Genomic DNA, 25,144 nt, shown 5'->3' with positions numbered 1-25,144 from the left:
TACAGGAAATCCAAGGATTTAATAACTTTCCTTCTCCGAAATGTTTGTTGGATATTATCCTACTTATCTGAATTATTTTAATGTTTTTGAACTTTGAAATATTTTTAAACAAACCAATATTTTTCTCGATTTTACATATCATAACAAATCCCCGCCATTTGATCTGCCGAAAACTCTTTGTTAAATTTTAAAAATGACAAAAGTTTTCTAGGATCAAATTATTTCACTATGTTATTAAAATCTATTCATGATATTGATAGATGTCGTGAATGTTAAAATACCCCGTATATTGCCTGTCTTTATACGGGATTGGATATATTTTCGTTTTAAATTTTTCCAAGTATTTTCCCTTAAAAGAAAGTTCATAATTTTTAACCACTTGATTTACTTTATTAACAAAATCTCCATGGTTTCCTAAAATCTTCTCTATTTCCTTCTCCATGTTTTTTCCACAATTTATTTTTCTTTCATCCACCTTTTGTTCACATGTGTTCACTGTCCATAATACTTCTTCACAAAATTCTGGATTCTCGTCCATCAATGCCATTTTTTCTTCTGTTTTCTTTTTATCCTCTAATTCCCTTTGGTATTCCGAGCACCATGTTTCTATTCCTTTCATTTCTCTGATGATACCTTCTTTTTCTTCCTGCTTCCATTCTGTTTTATCGTCGGTTGCCAACAATTCTTCTGTACCTTCTATTTCCTGTTTTTCTCTGGTCTCCATCTTATTTTCCTGCTTTCTTTTCGAACTCTTCTTCTTTTTCTTCCTTCTCTTTTTCTTTTCTGTTAGATCTTGTTCTTGTACTTTCGGTTTATCCTCTACAGTCATATCGATTTCTTTGCGTTTTTCCTGTGCATTGATCCTTCCAGAATTTGTTTTCCTATCTGTTTGCTTTTCTTCTCCTGTGTTGTCTGGTTCTGCTCTGATTTCCAGTTTATTTTCCGAAAAATTTATGGTGATATCTTTTTTCCTCAATTCATCAATTCCCGCTATCATATCATGATTTAAATCTTCAATCACCACACATTTCATAATATGGAATTTGTTTCCCACTCTTATCTGTACTCCCAAGCCTTCGTTTACTGTCGTCAAATTTTTATTGTTTGCACCCACTAAATCAACCCTAGGAATCTTATACACAAATCTGTCCAAATTTAATTCTTTTACTAGTTTTTTATTGATTAGCGATATCTCCGATCCAGAATCAATCACAATTTTAATCGCTTTATGTTTTATAAATGCATCTAAAAATATTAGATTAGAATTAGAAATTTGTCTGTCGTTTCCTATTGCTACATGATTCATCTCCCTTCTATTTTGTTGTTGGAAGCTCTGGTTATTTCTATCGTCCCTTTGTTCGTTAGTATTCCTATTCGGAGGATTTTGTGCATCTCTATTCCTGTTGTGATTTTCATATGTTCTCTGTTGTGTGTCATTCCTGTTATCGTAATTTTGTTGTCTATTGTAATTATTGTAATTTCTCGGCCTATATTCGTTTGTTGATCTGGGATGTCGGTTTCTCTGGTCATAATTTGATGAATACCTTCTTTCCGGTCCATTATATTGGTCATGTTGTCTTCTATTTCTCATTTCTTTTCTTTTCGCTTCTTTTAATTGAAGGAATTGGCACAAACTATCAATATCTTGATAGTTTCTCAAAATCACGTGATCTTCCAACGTTTCCTCAAAATGTCTGCTGATCATTTCTACCAGCTGTTCGGTAGAATATTTGTATTCTAGATATTTTGAATTGTTATATATCTGCAAAGCATATCTTTCTTCAGATATTCCCATTTTTTCGTGATATTTTCCATTCTGTAGCTCTTGGTTGATTTCTCTCTGTTTATTTTTCCCCCAGAAATAGTTGAGAAATTTATTTTCAAAATCTGTCCAATTTTCAAACTCATCTTCCTTGCTTTCATACCATAACGCTGCTCCTTCTTTCAAATGGTTTCTAATTGTTTCTTTGCAATCGTCAAAATATCTAATATGTTGTAATTTGGTTTTCAAATTTTTAACAAACGGTACTGGGTGTGTTTTCCGAATATCCCCGCCAAACTGTATTTTTATGTCACCCGAACTTTGGATGAGTACTTCTCTCCTGTCTCCCATATCTCGTTGTTTTCTGATATCCTCAATTTGTTTTTCTATTTCTTTCTTGTCTTCTTGTAAAGCCATTTCAAATTTTGTTTCTAACTGTTCTAATTCCTTTTTCTGTACAGTCTTAATATCTTTCATTTTAGTTTCTATTTCTTTTCTCTGCATCTCTAGTTTCCTCTCTGTTTCTTCTCTGACTTTTTCTAAACAGACTTTTAGCTCATTTTCATATTTGTCCAAACGCTTTTCCATTTTTCTATCATTTTCTTCTAATTTTTGTTCATAGTTTTCCAAACGCTGCTCTATATTTCTGTTATTTAGTTCTATTGCTTGCCTTGTTTCCCGTTGGTTTTCTTCCATTTTTTGTGACTGGAGTTGCATTAGTTGTAATATTTTATCTATTCCTGATAGTTCTTTTCTCTCCTCAACTATTGTCATATTTCCTTCATTATCCGATACTTCTTCCAAAATTGTTTCATCTTCTCTGTTATCCTCCTTCCTTTCCTGCATTTTACTTTGTCTCCTTGTGACAGACATGTTGTTACTTTTTGTTATTGTTTTTGTCCCCGCCAAATGTGAAATTTTACAACACTCTATATGTTTCAGAACACGACAATATTTCTCCCCAAATGTATTAAATTTTCACGACAAATATCAAATATGCAATCAGTAAAATTCAAATAATTTAAAATAAATATCAAATGTACGATTGGTAAAGAAAATAAAATCAAATAATTCAATAGCAGTAAATATCCACTAACTACGATCAATCAATAAATCAAATTTATATTCCCTGGAAAAATTGTCAAAATACTTTCAAATTCAAATTCCCTCAATGTTATATGTTTTTATATCTGGATCACCTGTACTTATTCCAGATCTCTTTCCCTTCCTTCAAATGTAAAGCTGCGATATTTTCAAGCCCCACGTTTTGGAAGCCAGTTATTGTGATATTTAAAGTCTTGGTGCGCCAAGCAATAATTAGCTAATTAATTTTTTTTTTATTAATTAAAATTATTTAAATGATATGATTATGACTCTATCACAATTTTTAATTCTTTTATCTCAGGGTTAAATTCGTGCTTCAATATCTATGCTATTACATGTGAAAGGTAAGGTCCAGAGAATACCGGAATAATAAAAAACACATATGATCTAACACTATATATTGAAATAAAAATAATGAAATAATTCACACTCAAAAGTTTTCAATAAACAAATCTCATATAAGGATTCTCAAAATTTTGTTCTCCGTACGTGAACAATCAAAATTTATGGTACAAACAATATTAATTGAAATCTCAAAATTCCGAACTATTCTAACTCTCCTAATCAAAATATTTATATCCTTTCTAAATTAAGTGTAAAAATTGTGTTATCAATAAAAGAAAAAACTGCAGAAAACAAAATATCTCTCTCTGATGATGAGTGGTCCAAATCCTTGTTCCTTGTAGACTATATTATCTCCTCTCAACCGCTCCCTATGTAATCAGCAATCTTACACAGATTGTTGCAAGTATATCATCCTTAATGATCTCCTTCAAAAGCACAAATCATTCAAATTATGATAGCCTTTCTCCTCTCGATAAACTGAATCTCTCGTTGGCCCGAGTGAAAAATGACTCTTGGAATATCTTCTCTTTACGATAAACTGAATCTCTCGTTGGCCTGAACAGTGACTCTTGGAATATAAGTAGAGAAATATGACTTGCAATATTTTGCTGCTTCAGCTTCTGTCAGATACACTAACTCCACAAAAACTCACTAACATTCAACACTACTGCTTGCTACATTTTAGGAACCGCCAGAGAACAATCACTGTTCCTCTTACAGATTTGGAAAACCAACTGACTATCTTTTCTCTCTCCTCAATCTCGCTAAACTTTTTCCTACATACTTATCCCACCTTTTTCAATCTCCGCCAATCACAACTCGTCACAATTCCCCCATTTTTTCATTTCGATAACAAACAAATTTTTACCTATACTTATAAATTTCCTAAAACTTATTTACAAATAATATTTTTCTATAATTCTTAAAAACTAACAAAAACCACTTTCTATAATCCCTTCTATTGTCTTTAATCACTGCATTAATGTATTTTGAAAAACCCCGTTCAATTGTCTGTGGCTTTCACTTAAACTTATGCGGGTCACTCAAGTATAACAAAGAAATAAATGCAAAGCTTACACTTTGTTTAGTACAGGAAATCCAAGGATTTAATAACTTTCCTTCTCCGAAATGTTTGTTGGATATTATCCTACTTATCTGAATTATTTTAATGTTTTTGAACTTTTAAATATTTTTAAACAAACCAATATTTTTCTCGATTTTACATATCATAACAATATATATATATATATATATATATATATATATATATATATATATATATATATATATAGGCAGACATCCAAGGCAATCACATCGAAATCATACCAGAGATCAGAGCTGTAAAAGATACTTTTTAAAAGTATCTAGATACTTTTAAGATACTTGAGGCAAAAAGTATCTTAAGATACTAAATATCTAAGATACTTTTTTGTGAAAGTATCTAAAGATACAAAATACCGGAAAAGTATTTAGAGTAAAAATATCTTAGATACTTTCAAGTATCTAAGATACTTTTGAGTATCTAAGATACTCAAAACAATGTCTAAACAGTGACTCTTGGAATATAAGTAGAGAAATATGACTTGCAATATTTTGCTGCTTCAGCTTCTGTCAGATACACTAACTCCACAAAAACTCACTAACATTCAACACTACTGCTTGCTACATTTTAGGAACCGCCAGAGAACAATCACTGTTCCTCTTACAGATTTGGAAAACCAACTGACTATCTTTTCTCTCTCCTCAATCTCGCTAAACTTTTTCCTACATACTTATCCCACCTTTTTCAATCTCCGCCAATCACAACTCGTCACAATTCCCCCATTTTTTCATTTCGATAACAAACAAATTTTTACCTATACTTATAAATTTCCTAAAACTTATTTACAAATAATATTTTTCTATAATTCTTAAAAACTAACAAAAACCACTTTCTATAATCCCTTCTATTGTCTTTAATCACTGCATTAATGTATTTTGAAAAACCCCGTTCAATTGTCTGTGGCTTTCACTTAAACTTATGCGGGTCACTCAAGTATAACAAAGAAATAAATGCAAAGCTTACACTTTGTTTAGTACAGGAAATCCAAGGATTTAATAACTTTCCTTCTCCGAAATGTTTGTTGGATATTATCCTACTTATCTGAATTATTTTAATGTTTTTGAACTTTGAAATATTTTTAAACAAACCAATATTTTTCTCGATTTTACATATCATAACAATATATATATATATATATATATATATATATATATATATATATATATATATATATATATATATATATATATATATATATATAGGCAGACATCCAAGGCAATCACATCGAAATCATACCAGAGATCAGAGCTGTAAAAGATACTTTTTAAAAGTATCTAGATACTTTTAAGATACTTGAGGCAAAAAGTATCTTAAGATACTAAATATCTAAGATACTTTTTTGTGAAAGTATCTAAAGATACAAAATACCGGAAAAGTATTTAGAGTAAAAATATCTTAGATACTTTCAAGTATCTAAGATACTTTTGAGTATCTAAGATACTTTTAAGTATCTAAGATACTTTTAAGTATGTAAGATACTTTTATGTATCAAAGATACTTAGATGCTTTTCTAGTATCTAAGATACTTAGATACTTTTGTAGTAACTAAGATACTTTTAGGGTATAATATAAAGGTACTCGGTGCTCTACTACTCTACAGTAGATTGTCGATACTTTTGTTTTAAAAACATCATTTTAACCCTTTAAATTATCATACAATTTTAGTTTAAGCCAGCAGGTACTTTGAAATGGTATACTTTGGGCTTTGGGGTAGATAAGAAATAAAAGACGTTAAGTTATTACAAACTAATAACTATGTATTGAAAACAAAAATCCAACATTAAATTTTCAAAACAATATAAAATAAACATAAATTCGTGTGTTAAAAACAGCATAAGATGCATTATGCATTAAAAACAGAACATTCAACATAATTAAATTTTTAAACACAATAGGATAGGATAAAAAAGTAGTAACATTTTGGTAGCTAATAACTAGTTAGTATAACCACTAGCTTTTAGTGAAACTAAATTTTCAAAAGTATGATCAGACAAGGCATGACGTAGGGGTGAATTAATAAAAGTTGCAAAAGAAAACATTCTTTCAACAGCTGCAGAAGAAGGTAATGGCGTATTGAACTTTTTAAATAATTGTTGTATAATATTATATTTTTTTAACATTTGTATGTTGGTTTCAGAATCGGCCAAATATTGTAATAGTTGCAGCTCAGCTTGTCGTTTATAATCTAAATCAGTATAGCCAGTGTTTTCGTTTTGCGTTTGAAGATCGGAGTATTCGTTACTTTTCGAGTTACTTTTGAGTTACTTTTCATTACAGTAGTAATGATATTTGTACTTACATCAAATTGTTTTAATTGTTCCTAATTTTCCTTCATAATTTTTATAGCTTCTGTAATTACCAAATCCTTAATTTCACTAAGATCATTTTCGATATTCCTGATTCCTCGAAATGCAGTAAGCCAACGTGTTTTAAATAAAGGATTAGTAACTGCAGCAATTATTGCAGATTGGTTAGTCAACTTAAGAAGTTTTTCAAATCTGGAGTTTAAAGATACTGTCAGAGCGTTCAAAATAGGTTCCACATATTTAAACTTATTGGTTTTAAACTTTTCAATTTTAACAAACAAGCTTATGATTGATGGTAGAAGGTAACCGTAGTACATATTTTGTTCGCCTTGAAGAATGTCAAGTGCCAAAGCAAATGGTTTTAGTATTTGGCATAATTCTGCTAAATGATTTAGATCAGTATCTCTGAGCCGATCTTGTTTTGCAAAATTTAATTTTTCGTATAGAGATTCCAGTTTTTCTTTAGACTTAAGAATCTGGTTCAGAGCATCGAACATGGAATTCCAACGAGTCACACCCAACGAGATAAACGGATAATGCTGCGGGCCGGATGCAAAGAACAATACACATCGTCTCTCCCGCTACGGCCGGCGCGACAGGTCGAAGCTTGTCGGATCATGAAAAGTATCTATTTCTCAGGTCCTAAGTAAGTATCTAAGATACTTTTTTGTATCTAAGATACTTTTTTGTATCTAAGATACTTTTAGTATCTAAAGATACTTTTAAAGATCAAAGATACTAGATACTTTTAAGAAGTATCTAAAGTAAAAGTAACTTTTAAATGAACCAAAAAGTATCTTAAATAAAAGTATCTAAGATACTTTTAGTATCTTAGATACTTTTTTTATCTTTTTACTAAAGATACTTTCAGCTCTGCCAGAGATGAACCAGTTTTTGGCCATATTTCCTATGGAGGAAAAATTAACTTTCAAATGCTCTGAAGGAATTCAAATTAAAACACTGACAGGCATCTTTCTGATCGAAAATACACAGTGTACAATCCTTTTCAGAAACCAAGAATTGTTGTTCCAAGATCGAACCTTTGGACAACCAATATTAATCACCGAGCCGAAATTAAAGTTTAAAGAGTTAAGCGTTTCGCCTATGAAAATAACTTTGAAGAATTTAAAATTTGAAAAAAATCCAACAAACAGAATCACACCCATCATGGAACAAAGAGAAAATTACCACATTCCCAGCATTTGGACGATCATATTATATCTTGCCATCGTTGTAATAATCATCTACATTGTCTATAAGAAAATAACGATAAGAACAAGAAAAGAAACCAAAAGAAAAGAAGACATAAGAATGTCAAACATACAGGACCCAGACGATTTCAGTTCGAAAATTCACCTCCCACAAGGAGCTTCAATCTAGGGGAAGAGGAGTTATAGAGCGACGCCTATGGGTTTATTCAGGCCATGGACTCAGGAGTGCTGACATTGTCAAAGACATTGAACTTAGGAGTGCTGACGCTATGTTTCGTAATATAGTGAATTGTATAATTGCAAATGTATATTTTTTATTTTAACTAATATTTTATGCAGTTTAGAATCTGATTTTATTGTAATTAGTCGTTTTAGCTCTAATAAATTCTTTTTTAAAAAGGGACTTTTGGCATTCCCAAATTTGAGTGGCGCAGTCAGTAGGATAAAATTAAATTATTATAAAGCCGGGAATAGTGGCAACACGAATTGTATAGTAGTGCCGCCACGAACCGAGCAAGTTATCAGTTTAAATGTTGAAAATATAAAAAATGGCGATGTAATTATACCATATACACAAATCGGTAAATTAGAAATTCCGGAATGCCTTACGACGGTAAAAAACAATAAGGCTATTTGCACGATTTTGAATTCTTCTGAATCTTATTTTAAATTTGATGTAACTTCCCCAATCATGGTGGAAAAGTTCGCTGAATACGAACAAATTTTAAATCCAAATTTTAATTCCATAAATGCTGAAGAATTCAAATTCGATATTTCTAAAGTTCGAACAGATCATATGAATTTTGAGGAAAGAAATTCAATATTAAAGTTAATAAAAGAATATTCCGATATCTTTCATGTCGAAGGTAATCAATTAACTTTTACTAATAAAATTAAACATACAATAAAAACAACAAACGATATACCAGTATATTCAAAATCCTATAGATATCCAGAAATTTATAGGAAGGAAGTGCAAAATCAAATCCAGAACCTGCTGGATCAAGATATTATTAGACCTTCAGATTCCCCTTGGTCCTCTCCTATATGGGTGGTCCCAAAAAAAATGGACGCCTCCAAGAAACCTAAGTTTAGAGTCGTAATAGATTATCGACGTCTTAATGCTATCACACTTGGTGATAGATACCCTTTACCTAACATTAGTGACCTATTGGATAAACTTGGACGGTGTCAATACTTTACGACACTCGACCTCGCTTCAGGGTTTCATCAAATCGAGATGGATGAACGCGATATTCAAAAAACTGCATTCAATACAGAAAACGGTCACTACGAATTTTTGCGAATGCCTTTCGGACTCCGTAACGCCCCAGCGACATTCCAACGGGTTATGGATAATATCCTAAGAGGTATACAAAATGAAAAATGTTTGGTTTATCTTGACGATATAATTATATTTAGTACAAGTCTACAGGAGCATCTAGTTAATTTAAAAGAAGTGTTTCAAAGATTAAGAGAATCAAATTTCAAAATTCAAATAGATAAATCTGAGTTTTTAAAAAAAGAAGTAGCATATTTAGGTCACATCGTAACGCCACAAGGTGTTAAGCCGAACCCAGACAAAATAAAAGCGATAAAAAATTTTCCAATACCCAAAAATACTAAACAATTAAAAGGATTTTTAGGACTTTTAGGTTATTATAGAAAATGTATCAAAGATTTTTCTAAACTTACTAAACCACTAACTACTCGCCTGAAGAAAAATGTTGAAATCAATGTAAGTGATTCAGATTACATCCAATGTTTTGAAACTTGTAAACAACTTCTCATAAATGAACCCATATTACAGTATCCTGACTTCTCCCGTCCTTTCAATCTCACTACAGATGCTAGTAATTTTGCGCTAGGAGCCGTACTTAGTCAAGGAAAGATTGGATCCGACTTGCCAATTGCTTATGCAAGCAGAACTTTGAACAACTCAGAAATCAATTACTCAACAATTGAGAAAGAGTTACTGGCAATAGTATGGGCTGTCAAATATTTTCGCCCGTATTTATTTGGACGACGCTTTACTATTATTACTGACCATAAACCACTACAGTGGTTATTTTCATTGAAAGATCCCAACTCCAAACTAGTAAGATGGCGCTTGAAGCTAGAAGAATATGATTATGAAATCATTTATAAAAAAGGATCTTTAAATACAAATTGTGATACATTATCCAGAATAGAGCTAAACGTCAATGAAACAAAGAATTTGGAAAACACAAAAAATATTTTTGAATATATGGAAACACTTAATGAACAAGCTCAACAAGATCTTAATAATGAACCAGATACAGAATCGCTGATTGTTGAAATAGATGAAGATAATAGACAAGAAGAAAATCCTGATGACGGTGAGACGATACACACCAATGTAGAAAATCCTACCCCCGGAATTCCTATTTCCGAAAACCCTGTAAACACGGGAATTAACCAAATTTTTATCTCTGAAGTTAATTTTAATCCTGCTAGTCCCACTATAATCAAATTATTTGATAAAAGACAAAGAATTCTTGTCCAGTTCTCAAAAAACAATTTTGAGCGTGATGTTATTGATTTTATTAAAGAATATACCATACCCAAAATAAAATATCACCTTTATTTTGAAGACCCAGTATATGAGAAATTTAGCGTTGTTATCCAAAAATATTTTAAAAATTCTCAAATATCATTTATTAATTGCACTAAGAAACTTATCGATGTTCCTATAAACGAAATTAAAGAAATAATTCAAAACTATCATGAAGGCAAGCAGAATCATAGAGGTTTAGATGAAACGGATAACCGAATTAAATCATTATATTATTGGCCCAATCAACGAGCTTCTATACAAACTTATATTAATGAATGCGAAATATGCCAATTAACAAAATATGATAGGAATCCCATAAAGCCAATATTTAGCATTACTCCTACAGCAATTAAGCCATTTCAGATTTTACATTTAGATTCCATAACTCTTGAAAATACCAAATTTCTAACGATAGTCGATTCTTTCTCTAAATATGCCCAACTTTATAAACTTAATTCTGCTCAAGGTATCGAAGTAGCAAACGCTTTGATTAGATTCTTTACACATCATAGTATTCCAGAACAAATCATTTCAGACAATGGTACAGAACTAAAAAATTCAGTCATTAAAGACTTATTAGCATTACACAAGGTAAAAATCCACTTTATCTCCTCCCAGCATCCAGAATCAAATGGTATAGCTAGAAGATTTCATTCAACTATTATAGAACATATCAGGTTACTAAACAATCAAAATGAGTATAAATCCGACCCAATAGAACAAAAAGTAAACTATGCATTATTAGCTTACAACAGTACTATCCACGCCGTAACAAAAATGAAACCCCATGAACTAGTCACGGGACATTTAGACATCAACTCCCCATTTAACATTGACCTAGAGCAACAATTAATTAATAATTATATTTCTAATCATAAGGATAAAATGAAATTACTATATTCTAATATTAACAAAAAACTTCAAGAAAACAAAGCAAAAGTTATAAATAAAGCAAATGAAACACGCGAGGAATTACCAAATGAAATTCCTACCGAAGTATTTGTGCGAAACAGACAAATAAAAGGAAAAACTAAAAATAAATATCAAAAAGAAAATATTAAATCCATTAATAAATTTAAGAAAACAGCAAAACTCATTAAGCGGCATAAAAATACTACCGAAAACATTCACCTTTCAAATGTAAAACGACCTAAACGGAAACCTTATATTTTTCCAGGTTCGTCACAATCGGACATACAACAGCCGAAATAAAGGATATCACCCACAACCTAGGCATTCTACCTATAAAATTAGGAACCGCAAAACTCCAAAAATCTAGTCATACATTTGTACATTTTTATAATTTAAAACCACTTATAACTGAATATGACAACCTAAACAAGCAATTTGAGTATCTTAAAAATAACATTTCGAACAGCGAATTCTTTAGATCAGAGACGTACAACTACGTTAATATTATTCAATATATCAAAAATAGCATACAAGAAAAATTTAGCGGTCTAAATATTCATATTAATTTAACAAGAAGGAAAAGAGGCTTGATTAATGGCTTTGGTTCAATAGTAAAAGCAATCACAGGTAATTTAGACGCCGAAGATGGCGAGAAGATAAATTTAATACTAGAACATTTGAAAACTAATCAACTAAAATTAGAACATCAGATACTTAATCAATATTCTCTCAGTCAACAAATCATAGATAACTTCAATAAAACCATTCAAGATATTCAAACAAATCAAATAATCCTTAAAACAAAGATTTTTGAAATAAAAGACATTGTCGATTTTCAAACCAAATTTGAGAACGTTATTTATCTAAAAGACATGTTCAATGAACTCATTATTACATATAATTCCATACTTGATGTAATGGAAACTGTAGAAAATTCTATTACTTTTTGTAAGCTCAAAACCTTACACCCTAGTATTATCAAGTCTAGTGATCTATTTCGAGAGTTACAAAGAATCTCTTTATTTTACAAAACACAATTACCATTTGAATTAAAACACGAAAATATTTTAGATTTTGAATCCATTCTGGAAATCACCTGTAAAATAGAGGAAAACCAAATTCAATATTTTCTAACAATTCCTATCGATTTTGAGAACATCTTTGATCTCTACTATTTATTACCTATACCCACACAAATTGAGTCAGAATTTGCAATAATAATACCTAATACAAGATACTTGCTAAAAAATAAAAATACAATAATACCTCTCAACGACATCTGCACCCACGGTAAAATTTTCCAATGTCCAAGCCGTCTACAAAATAACCAAGAACACATATGCGAAAAGGAAATAATCTTACAAGAAAACTCCAGTAATTGTCAATATATTAAGGCAGACATCCAAGGCAATCACATCGAAATCATACCAGAGATGAACCAGTTTTTGGCAATATTTCCTATGGAGGAAAAATTAACTTTCAAATGCTCTGAAGGAATTCAAATTAAAACACTGACAGGCATCTTTCTGATCGAAAATACACAGTGTACAATCCTTTTCAGAAACCAAGAATTGTTGTTCCAAGATCGAACCTTTGGACAACCAATATTAATCACCGAGCCGAAATTAAAGTTTAAAGAGTTAAGCGTTTCGCCTATGAAAATAACTTTGAAGAATTTAAAATTTGAAAAAAATCCAACAAACAGAATCACACCCATCATGGAACAAAGAGAAAATTACCACATTCCCAGCATTTGGACGATCATATTATATCTTGCCATCGTTGTAATAATCATCTACATTGTCTATAAGAAAATAACGATAAGAACAAGAAAAGAAACCAAAAGAAAAGAAGACATAAGAATGTCAAACATACAGGACCCAGACGATTCCAGTTCGAAAATTCACCTCCCACAAGGAGCTTCAATCTAGGGGAAGAGGAGTTATAGAGCGACGCCTATGGGTTTATTCAGGCCATGGACTCAGGAGTGCTGACATTGTCAAAGACATTGAACTTAGGAGTGCTGACGCTATGTTTCGTAATATAGTGAATTGTATAATTGCAAATGTATATTTTTTATTTTAACTAATATTTTATGCAGTTTAGAATCTGATTTTATTGTAATTAGTCGTTTTAGCTCTAATAAATTCTTTTTTAAAAAAGGACTTTTGGCATTCCCAAATTTAAGTTATATATACAAGAATTACTGGATATTAGTGACTGTCAATATAAACAAAACAACACAGTTTATTAGGGTTGCAGTCAGAAAATTGGCCGATATGTGTGTTGTTATTAATGTTGAATGTCTATGCTTTTGTAAATAATCTCAACGACTAGTAAGTTGCACTGAAGATTTGTGATATTTTTTATAAATATTTACACTTTTTTCTTATTATAGAGTCTTGAAAAAGGAACAAAACGATTCCGAAAGCTAGACGAAAAGTCATAAGAGTGTTTCATAAACATCCCGGCCAATTTTCTGACTGCAACCCTAATAAACTGTGTTGTTTTGTATATATATATATATATATATATATATATATATATATATATATATATATATATATATATATATATATATATGTGTATATATATATATGTATATATATAAATATATATATAATAGTTTATATATTATTATGATTCACAAATATGCATAAAGTTTTTGAAATCCAGAGAAGAAAAAAATTTTGAAACAGATTGTATTTCTAGATATAAGCAAGTGGTCAGTGCATATTAAAAGATTCTTTCAGCTGAAAGTGGTTTGTATTAGACAAAACACACAAAACACAACGAACAAATATTAGATTGTAATCAAAATATAGATTAAGACATTAGTTAGAAAGTTAATTTAAATAGCATTAAAATGATTTCGCAAATAGAAGTAATGATAAACCAACAAAAAATAATACAGACAAATTCATACAAATACTTAGGAACACTAATCAACAACAAAGGAGACATCGAGGACGATCTTAACAACAGAATGGAAAATACAGGAAAACTATTCCAAGCACTAAATAGAGGATTCCTTTATAACAAAGAAATATCAACAAAGACCAAGATGACAATATACAAAACAATATATAGAGCTACAGTGACATATGGAGCAGAAAATTGGATATTAAACAAAAGACATCAGAGCAGAATTCAGGCAACAGAGACGAAATACCTCAAAAGAACGATAGGAGTAAAAAGAACTGATAGAATCAGAAATGAAGAAAGACTTAAAATCAAACCGATACTCGAGTCAATCAAGGAGAAAAAATTGGCATGGTTCGGACATCTAACCCGGATGGACAATAATAGACTAATTGTATTTTAAACAGCCCAACACCGAAAGGTACAAATGGGTCTACTGATTAAGTAAAGTAAAGTAAAGTAAAATAGAATGAGTTCATTATAAAAGAATTCTACGAACAAAATAAGGTTAACAATGGTTTGGAAAGTCCAAACGACCAGCTATTTGCTTGTTTTCGAGAGCCGGTAAGAGAGAAAATTTTAATTTATGCAAAGCTGTTTTATTGATTGCTGAAGAGAAAAACCATAATATACTTGGGATATTTCAAAAATAAGGAAAAAAATGAAATTTTGGGTTGTTTGAAAATATTAGACGGTGATTAGAGAGAAAGTTGGAAAGGGAATTTGTAGTTAGAAGCTTATTTAAAAGTAGAGAAAATATCATTTGTTCCTGTGCCACCAATAGAATAACATAAAAGTCAAGAGAGTTTATATATCGAAAGGTTTTACCGGTTTTTTTTTGAATGGTTAAGTTTGTGTTAAGAAGAAAGATAATCTTTGTGAAAAGTGAAATTAAAAAAATGTGAAAGCAGTATTAGTTTCTTGTATGCTAACTGAGACGAGGGTAGCAGGTTTGATAGCATCAACATCTGTTAGTACAACCAATTTATACTTAAATTGGAAAAACTGTATCCAGAGGGTAGGGAAGTTTGTTTCGATACGAGAGATCTATGTTAGGTTTTACGAGCAGATCTAAGGCAGGTGATTAGCGAACGAAATCTACACGAGAATCCGTTAATAAAATTTTATAATGTTTGTTCAATTGTTTATAAGCTTAAAAAGTCAGTATAGGAAATTTATTCAAGGGGATTAGATTTGGACTGCCCAGTTTTTTTTTCAAATTTGTCAGAGTAAAGCAAAGCGGTATACATATTGTTTAATATTTTTTTTTGTATACTGAATAAAAATTTTTGGGTATTTGAACACTATATTAAATATAACTATATTTGAATAATTTGTATTTAACATTTTTTTTATTTTCCTTGTACTCCTGTAGCATATTTTAACACTATTAGAAGGTATAATTAAAGTTTTTTGCAATATATCTCAGAAGAATATTAACTGAAATAATTAATATATTGTGTTTTATTAAACTTGAATATAATTAATACCTATTTTTTTTAAATAGCTCCAAATAAAATATCCTAATAATAATAATAATATATATATATATATATATATATATATATATATATATATATATATATATATATATATATATATATATTGTGACGATTAGGGTTTATAGAAAATAATTTATAAGTTATATACTACATAATATTAGATATTTGGTTGTTTTAAATAAGTTATATACTAGAGAATTTAATAAAAATATATTTATGTGAGGGCATTTTTAATAAATTAGCATATAATAATTGTAAAAAGTTGTATTTTAATATTGTAAATATATATAAGTGAGCCATGTGCTTAGGCAACCAAAAATACTCTCGGAGATTGACAGATATTTATACTCTGAAGTGACGTTTAAGAATATTTACGAATATAAGTGGGTTATAATAATATATTGTTTGAAATGTGTATTTTATTAAATTAGAATGTTAAGTTACTAATTTAATTATATATTCTGATCTGAAAAGCCTAAATGTAAACAAAATTATTAATAGAAAAGAATGGAATTCTCTGGATCTCCGGAGATGGCCATGTTTGCGAAATGGTTTGTTCCAGAAAATTCAGACATGTATTAAATAGAACTGAATAGAACATGATATCTTACGAGATGGTTCTAGAATGTCCAAAAGATATAAATACCCGTGATTTGGATTCAAGATGGCAGTTTTTGGCAGTTTTTAAGTTTTTTAGTCAGAAGTCAAGCAGTTTATTATGAAAGTTAGTTAGAGTCAGTGAATCAAGTACAAATAGTCCAATAGTTTAATATAGTGAGTTAAATGAAGATTAAAAATTATGCATATAATTTAATGCACATTTATAATTATACACAAATAATTATTGAAGATAAAAAAAGGTATATTGGAAGAAATTAAATTATATTATGGTTGGAGATTAGTATAAATCAACTTATAATAATTGGATATTGGTATATTGAAAAGAAGAATAAATATAAATGCTGTTTGCTGGTTTGGTTGGTGGTGTATAGATGCTGGTGAAGAAAAATATATCTTAAATTGGTAGAAGCTGATAATTGAAAAAAGTAATTTCACAAAAAACAAGGATAACCGAAGTACGAAGACTTTCAGTGGTGATTAGAATATATATAGTGGAAAACAGTTCATTTAGGCATTCAGTGAAAGAAAGGTACAAAATTTTGTTAATATAATTTAGTTAGTGTCATAACAATTTCAATTTTGAAGATAGTTTGTTTAAAATTTAGATTGTCTATAGAATTTAATTAGTTTTGTAACAGTATCAATTTAAAGATAGTTTATTTTAAATTTACATTGGCTAGGTTAGATATATATGTGTGTTTCATAATAGTTATAATAAAGATAATTTAAAAAAGTACTTACAAACTAATTCTTTGAGAACCGCGATAAAAACCCTATATTATTAAAAATACTCATTGCTCATAATTCAAACAAAAAAAACACATCATAACAATTTGGCGCCCAACGTGGGGCTCTCTATTTAAAAGAATTAGTTTGGGAAGATAAGTGCTCTCATATAATTAAATTAATTATCAGTAGAAAAAAAAAAATTATAGATTTTATTTTTAATTATATTTGAACAAGTAAAGTCTCAAAATGTCTCAAGGAAAGAAAGGTACAAGAAGCAAAAAGAATGAAGAAGATGTGGAAGTAGAAACACAACCTATACAAGAGGAGAGTTTAGTTCAAGTTCCACAAGATACTGCAGAAATGAATCCAGAAAGAGAGGAAAATGTCAATATGGCAGCTTTGATGTCATTACTGATGCAGATGAACAAGACAATGGAAGAGAATTCAAAAGAAATCAAAGAAGACATGAAAAAAATGGAACAGAAAATGGAAGAGAATACGAAAAAATTGGAAGAGAATTCAAAAGAAGTCAAAGAAGACATGAAAAAAATGGAACAGAAATTGGAAGAGAATTATAGAAAATTAGAAAAGAAAATAGAAGATAATAATAATAAAATTGTAAAACAAATGGATAAAAAACTTGAAGCTGCAGAGAAAAAAGTAGCAAATGAAATAAAAAGTATACGGAATGACTACAAGAAAAGGATAGACAATGAGAGGACAGAAGTAAAGAGGATTATTCAAGATAATAAGATAGATATAGAACAGAAAATAGAGTTACAGAAATGTAACTTAGAAGTAAAAATTAACGAAGACAGGAGAAACACAGAAGAAAAATTAGACGATATACAACAAAATATCCAAATAAATTGTAATCAAATAAGAAATGTGGAACAGAGAATAGATGATATTTCACAAATGAGAGACATAGGGAGACCTTACTTAAATTTAACAAATGAGACTGGGATTAAATTCTCTGGTAATATAAAAAATTTGCATCCTAGAGTATACATAAATAGTTTAAAACATAAATTAAGATTTGTGAATAATATTAATGATATTAAAGATTATATTAGAGTGACATTAAATGACAATGCAGCAACTTGGTTTGCTAGTATTGAAAATGATTTAGATAACTTTCAAACATTTGAAAATAAATTTTTAAATTATTATTGGGGTGAATTAGAGCAAGCAAAGTTTAGAGAAATTCTATATTTTGGAAAGTATAATCAAAATTTAAAATCAAATATGGTAGATTATGCATTGAAATTGATAACAGTTGCAAAATATTTAGAACCACCACTTAGAGAGGATGAAACAGTCTTAAATGTATCTAGACATTTTGATGCTGATGTTGTGCAAACCGTAACTGTACAAAATATTCAAACAATAGATAGTTTTATTAATTTTATTCAAAGAATACAAAGAGGCAATATGACAAGTAATAATAACAACAGAAAAAACAATAATAACTTTCAATATAATAAAAATGATAATCAACAATCATATAATAATTATAGATATGGTAATAGTTTACAAAATTTTAATAATAATAACAATAATCCAAATAGACAGAACTTTAATAATAATACTAGTTATAATAGACAAAATTTTAATAATAATACTAATTATAATAGACAACATTTTAATAACAGTACTAATAATAATAGACAAGATTTTAACAATAGAAGAAATACAGAGCGACCTAACTATAACAGACAGGTAAATTGTGTTCGAAGGAATAGAAGCTGCGAAGACAGGGAACGAAGTAGTACAAGGCAGGAAAATGTGAGTAGAAGTCATAGTAGGGAAAGACATAGGACATCAGATCCAAGTGGTCAGATACAATCTGACAATTCTAATAATCAAAATTTTGTGCAGTAAACTTTCTGAATTACAAGTTAGGCCATTGCTATTATGAAAAACCTTCTGAATTTATTTCTTTAGATGAAGATAAAATTATTGAATCTATTAATTTAATTTATATAAATGCTTTGGCCAAAAAATAAAATGATTAAGATTATGATAGATACTGGTTCAGAAAGTACTTTAGTCTCGGAGAATTTTATTTTTAATACATTAAAACTATCAGATATAATAAAGATTCCAAAAATTAAAATTATTGGTGCAAATAATAAGAAGTTGGGTGAAATTGATAAACTAGCCAATTTTAAAATTAATATTCTTAATAAAGAAATTAATATGCAAGGATTTATTGTCAAGGATTTATGTGTTGATATATTAATGGGAAATGATGAATTGGAAAAGAAGAAAGTAAAGATAGATTTTGAAGAAAAAATGGTAACTTTGGAAGGGCAAATAATTAAATTTATGCAGAAAGATGAGGTGGAAGAAGGAATAAGAGTTGATAGGATATTATTAAAAGAAAATAGTGATGTTTATGAAGAAGAAATGTATTTTGATGAGAGGGATATGTCCCAAAAGAATGTGAAGAATAATTATTGTAGTGAATATTTAAGGAATGGAAATTTTAAGCAGATGGATGCCTACGAGGCGGAGTGCGTAAAATTGGAAGCAAGGAATAATGAGTACATAATGAAGAATAATGTTATTTGTAAAGAAGAAGATATGATGAAAGTTTTAAATTGCCCTGAAGAATATAAATCAATAGTCATTTCCATATTGCAGCAACACAAGGGACTTGTCAATAAAGAAAATAGAATTGCACAAAATTATATCCATAGTATAAAAGTTAAAGAAGAAAAAGATTTTAAAACAAAATCATACCCAATACCATATAAATACAGAGAAGAAGTAAACAAAACAATTAATAATATGTTAGAAGATGGGATCATTGAGAAGGCAGACACACGTTTTATTAACCCCATAGTAGTAGTACGAAAAAGATCAGGTGAAATCAGGTTATGTTTGGATGCAAGGAATATTAACAAGATTACTGAAAAGCAATTTGAAGCACCAATGAGTATAGATGGAATATTAGGAAGAATTACAGGAATGTCATTTTTCACTAAAATTGATTTACAGCATAGCTTTTGGTTAATACCTCTAGAAAGAAAAAGTAGACAGTATACAGGATTTCAGATAGATGGAGTAGTATATCAATTCAAAGTAGTACCATTTGGACTTCAATCATCTTGCAGTGCTCTATGTAGATGTCTTCATGATATTTTGGATCAATATGAACATTTTGTAATTCACTACATTGATGATATATTAATTTTTTCTAAAACGGCTGAAGATCATGAGAAACACCTAAAAATTATAATAAATAGATTAGACAAAGTGGGACTAAAAATAAATCAAGAAAAATGTACATTTTTTCAAAAAGAAGTCATATATCTAGGTTATAAACTTAACACTAAGGGAATCGAAATGGATCCAGAACGGACACAAGTCATTCAGGAATATAAAACACCACACAATTTAAGAACTTTAAGAGGATTTATTGGAATAATTAATTATTATAAAAGGATGATACCAGATCTAAGTATAAAAGAAATTCCATTACTTGAACTACTGAGAAAAGGTGTAAAATGGAGATGGGATCAGAGAAGAGAACTAGCATTCCAAGAGATTAAAAACATTTTTCTGTCAAATTTGAAAATATACTATCCTGACTACACACAGCCATTCATATTAAGAACAGATGCATCAATAGAGAGATTATCAGGGGTATTATTACAAATACATGATGGGGTCGAATACCCAATACAATTCATTTCAAGAATCACAAAGCCACATGAAAAGGGTTACTCAGTTTCAGAATTAGAACTAGCAAGTATAATACACTGTGTCACAAAATTAAGATTTTATTTGTTGGGTAATCAATTTACAATAGAAACAGATCACCAAGCTTTAACGTCTATATTAAATAACAAATATGGAAACAGTAGAATACATCGGTGGAGTCTAATACTTAGTGAATACTGCTTTGAAATCAAATACATTTCTGGAAAATCCAATATAGTGGCAGATGCTTTATCAAGGTTAGAAAATACATCACAAAAAGGGCAGCGAACAATAAAAATTGGATTAAATCAATTAGTAGAAAGTACTGGATTATATTCTAAAGAAGAAATTATAAGAGATCAGATCAATTTGAGTGAAAAACAAAAAGTCCTTAGGAAAGATGGGGTATATTATAAAATAATAAATGGCATAGAAGTATATGTAATAACTAGAACTTTAGCAAAGAAAATATTGAAAAATTTACATAACAATTATATGCATATTGGTTCAAGAAAGCTATGGATGCTATTTAGGGACAATTATTTTGCAAAGAATGACATAAGTATAGCAAAAGAAATTACTACCCAATGCCCAATATGTCAACTAAACAAAGAAAAGAATTTCAAAAACCAGAACACATATAAATCTAATGTTGTATATGAAAAACTAAATACAGTTTCCATGGATTTTATTTCAAATTTAGTTCTCAGTCCAACAGGAAAAAAGCATATACTAGTGATAGTTGATTTATATACAAAATTTATTAAACTATATCCCTGCTCTAGAACAAATGTTAAAACATTAAAATTATATATTAATCAATTTTTCGAAGAAATAGGACCATTTAGAAATTGCATAATAGATAATGCTACATATTTTAACAACCAAAAATTTCGGGCATTTTGTGAAAAAAAGGGAATCAACATTCATTTTACAAGTATCAGACATCCTCAGGCAAATCCTGCAGAAAGATATATTAAAGAAGTTATAAAATATTTAAGGATACTGTGCCAAAACCAACATGAAACTTGGCAGCAACATATACCACAAGTAGAATATTTTTTAAATAATACACATAATTTGAATACAGAGGAAGTACCAGAATATTTAATGTTTGGCCATATAGGAAACAGAAAGTGGATTAGTGAATATAATCAGGATATGTTAGAACAGGTAATGCAGAAAGTGAATAACCGAATTAGGAGGAAAGCTGAAAAATATATCAGAAGACAAAATCGAAATATAAAAAAACCAATCACATTTCAAAAAGGAGACCAAGTGTTAATTCGTTCACTTAGAAAAAGTAATGTTAAAGAAAATCGTTGTAAGAAATTACAACCAATGTTTGAAGGTCCATATACAATTGAAAATCAGAATGGACTAAATAGTTATGTGTTAATAGATGCAGAGAACAGACTAAGAGGCATATTTCATATCAACGACATTTTTCAATATCATGAAGAGATTGAATAATGATTTCTATACCTTTAACACAAATATAATAACAATAATAACTTACTGATATATCCATTTTATTCAATAGACTTGATTTGTTAAATGGTAGATGGTAGATTTCATTATTTAGAATCAATTTGACATCATACTTGTTGAATTTTGTATATATGGAAATTAATTTGTACCCTAAAAATCATAATTTGGGGTTAGACACAAATTCGATACTAGAATTGCTATAAAAATGTCTTTCTAATATAATAAAGTGGAAAAACTTACCAATTTATATTGATGAAAGTTATTTTGAATGGAAATAATTCCTAGATTTTGTCTATAAATAAACAGAACACAATATCCATTACATTTTTAATTAAGGTTATATTTTATTCTCTGATAAAATCCATTCTCCATTTGACATGACAGTTTGACCATAGAATAGCCGAACTGTGATCCGTTGTTCTCTGCTTTGATATAGACAGCGAACAGGGATGTATTTAACACATTTTAAATAAAAAAAAAATTTGATTTATTAAATTTAATAAGGTATGAGAAAATTAATATTTAAAAAAATAATAAGTAAATTATTTATTTTAAATATTATTTTGGGGTATTGTGACGATTAGGGTTTATAGAAAATAATTTATAAGTTATATACTACATAATATTAGATATTTGGTTGTTTTAAATAAGTTATATACTAGAGAATTTAATAAAAATATATTTATGTGAGGGCATTTTTAATAAATTAGCATATAATAATTGTAAAAAGTTGTATTTTAATATTGTAAATATATATAAGTGAGCCATGTGCTTAGGCAACCAAAAATACTCTCGGAGATTGACAGATATTTATACTCTGAAGTGACGTTTAAGAATATTTACGAATATAAGTGGGTTATAATAATATATTGTTTGAAATGTGTATTTTATTAAATTAGAATGTTAAGTTACTAATTTAATTATATATTCTGATCTGAAAAGCCTAAATGTAAACAAAATTATTAATAGAAAAGAATGGAATTCTCTGGATCTCCGGAGATGGCCATGTTTGCGAAATGGTTTGTTCCAGAAAATTCAGACATGTATTAAATAGAACTGAATAGAACATGATATCTTACGAGATGGTTCTAGAATGTCCAAAAGATATAAATACCCGTGATTTGGATTCAAGATGGCAGTTTTTGGCAGTTTTTAAGTTTTTTAGTCAGAAGTCAAGCAGTTTATTATGAAAGTTAGTTAGAGTCAGTGAATCAAGTACAAATAGTCCAATAGTTTAATATAGTGAGTTAAATGAAGATTAAAAATTATGCATATAATTTAATGCACATTTATAATTATACACAAATAATTATTGAAGATAAAAAAAGGTATATTGGAAGAAATTAAATTATATTATGGTTGGAGATTAGTATAAATCAACTTATAATAATTGGATATTGGTATATTGAAAAGAAGAATAAATATAAATGCTGTTTGCTGGTTTGGTTGGTGGTGTATAGATGCTGGTGAAGAAAAATATATCTTAAATTGGTAGAAGCTGATAATTGAAAAAAGTAATTTCACAAAAAACAAGGATAACCGAAGTACGAAGACTTTCAGTGGTGATTAGAATATATATAGTGGAAAACAGTTCATTTAGGCATTCAGTGAAAGAAAGGTACAAAATTTTGTTAATATAATTTAGTTAGTGTCATAACAATTTCAATTTTGAAGATAGTTTGTTTAAAATTTAGATTGTCTATAGAATTTAATTAGTTTTGTAACAGTATCAATTTAAAGATAGTTTATTTTAAATTTACATTGGCTAGGTTAGATATATATGTGTGTTTCATAATAGTTATAATAAAGATAATTTAAAAAAGTACTTACAAACTAATTCTTTGAGAACCGCGATAAAAACCCTATATTATTAAAAATACTCATTGCTCATAATTCAAACAAAAAAAACACATCATAACAATATATATATATATATATATATATATATACCTATATAGTATCTATATATATATACCTATATAGTATATACATATATATATATATATATATATATATATATATATATATATATATATATATATATATATATATATACCCCGGGTATTCCAAAAGAAACGGGACGGTCGAATATTCCACGAAATTAACATGAGATCGAAAAAATTGAACAGGTGTTTTTCAGTTTTTTGATTAAATGTAAATTTTGCGAAATATTCGTCGATTTCGCTTCATTTGCCACAATCGGTATATATACTTCTTGTGTTCTCTTATGAACCTTACAAAAGTAAATATTGATAAAATTATAAGGCAAAATCACAAAATATCCCTAAAATGATATTTAAAGATAAAAAAAAAAAACAAGTGGATTAAAAAAGTGATAGGACGTTTCAGTTAAGTGCTATACACCTAAATGTTTACACTTTATACCATTTTAAATGAAATAGAGTGGCAATCTCACGAACAATTGGAAAACATGAAAGACAACACCACTTAAAGAAACAGCTTTCCAAAACATAAGTTAATGCTAAGAATACAGACATAGAAGTGTCTAAAAGAAAGACTTCCAAAACAAAACCCGAAACTACTAACAAAGAAATAGAGAGTATTGGTAAGAAAAGGGACTTTAATTAAAAATTAAATAAATAATAAACGAACCAGATGTTTAATTAAAAATGAAAGAAACAGAAAAAGGAACAAAATCTTCAATAATTAACGTGTTATAAACTTTGTAGTTTGCCTTTATCAAAAAGAATTTGACTAAAACTAGTTTGGCAAAAAAATCTGCTTTGGATACATAGCAACAGATCTGTTTTCTAAAAGTTAGCAATCGGTAGAACGACCACAAAAAGCATATAAATACAAACATTGAAATTATTGAAGAACAGACAGA

The 25,144-nt window shown here is 28.9% G+C and overlaps 1 protein-coding gene across 2 annotated transcripts in view; it reads right to left on the bottom strand.

Moving 5' to 3' along the window:
* igl (IQ calmodulin-binding domain containing protein igloo) overlaps positions 1–25,144 on the bottom strand; it is an 838,464-nt gene that overhangs the window by 766,368 nt on the left and 46,952 nt on the right. The gene's annotated exons all lie outside the window — the stretch shown is intronic.

The sequence above is a fragment of the Diabrotica undecimpunctata genome, chromosome 1 (assembly GCF_040954645.1).
Source record: "Diabrotica undecimpunctata isolate CICGRU chromosome 1, icDiaUnde3, whole genome shotgun sequence".
Taxonomy (NCBI): Eukaryota; Metazoa; Arthropoda; class Insecta; order Coleoptera; family Chrysomelidae; genus Diabrotica; species Diabrotica undecimpunctata.
Note: the sequence above shows the minus strand (reverse complement) of the source record. Positions and strands in the feature narration are given on the sequence as shown.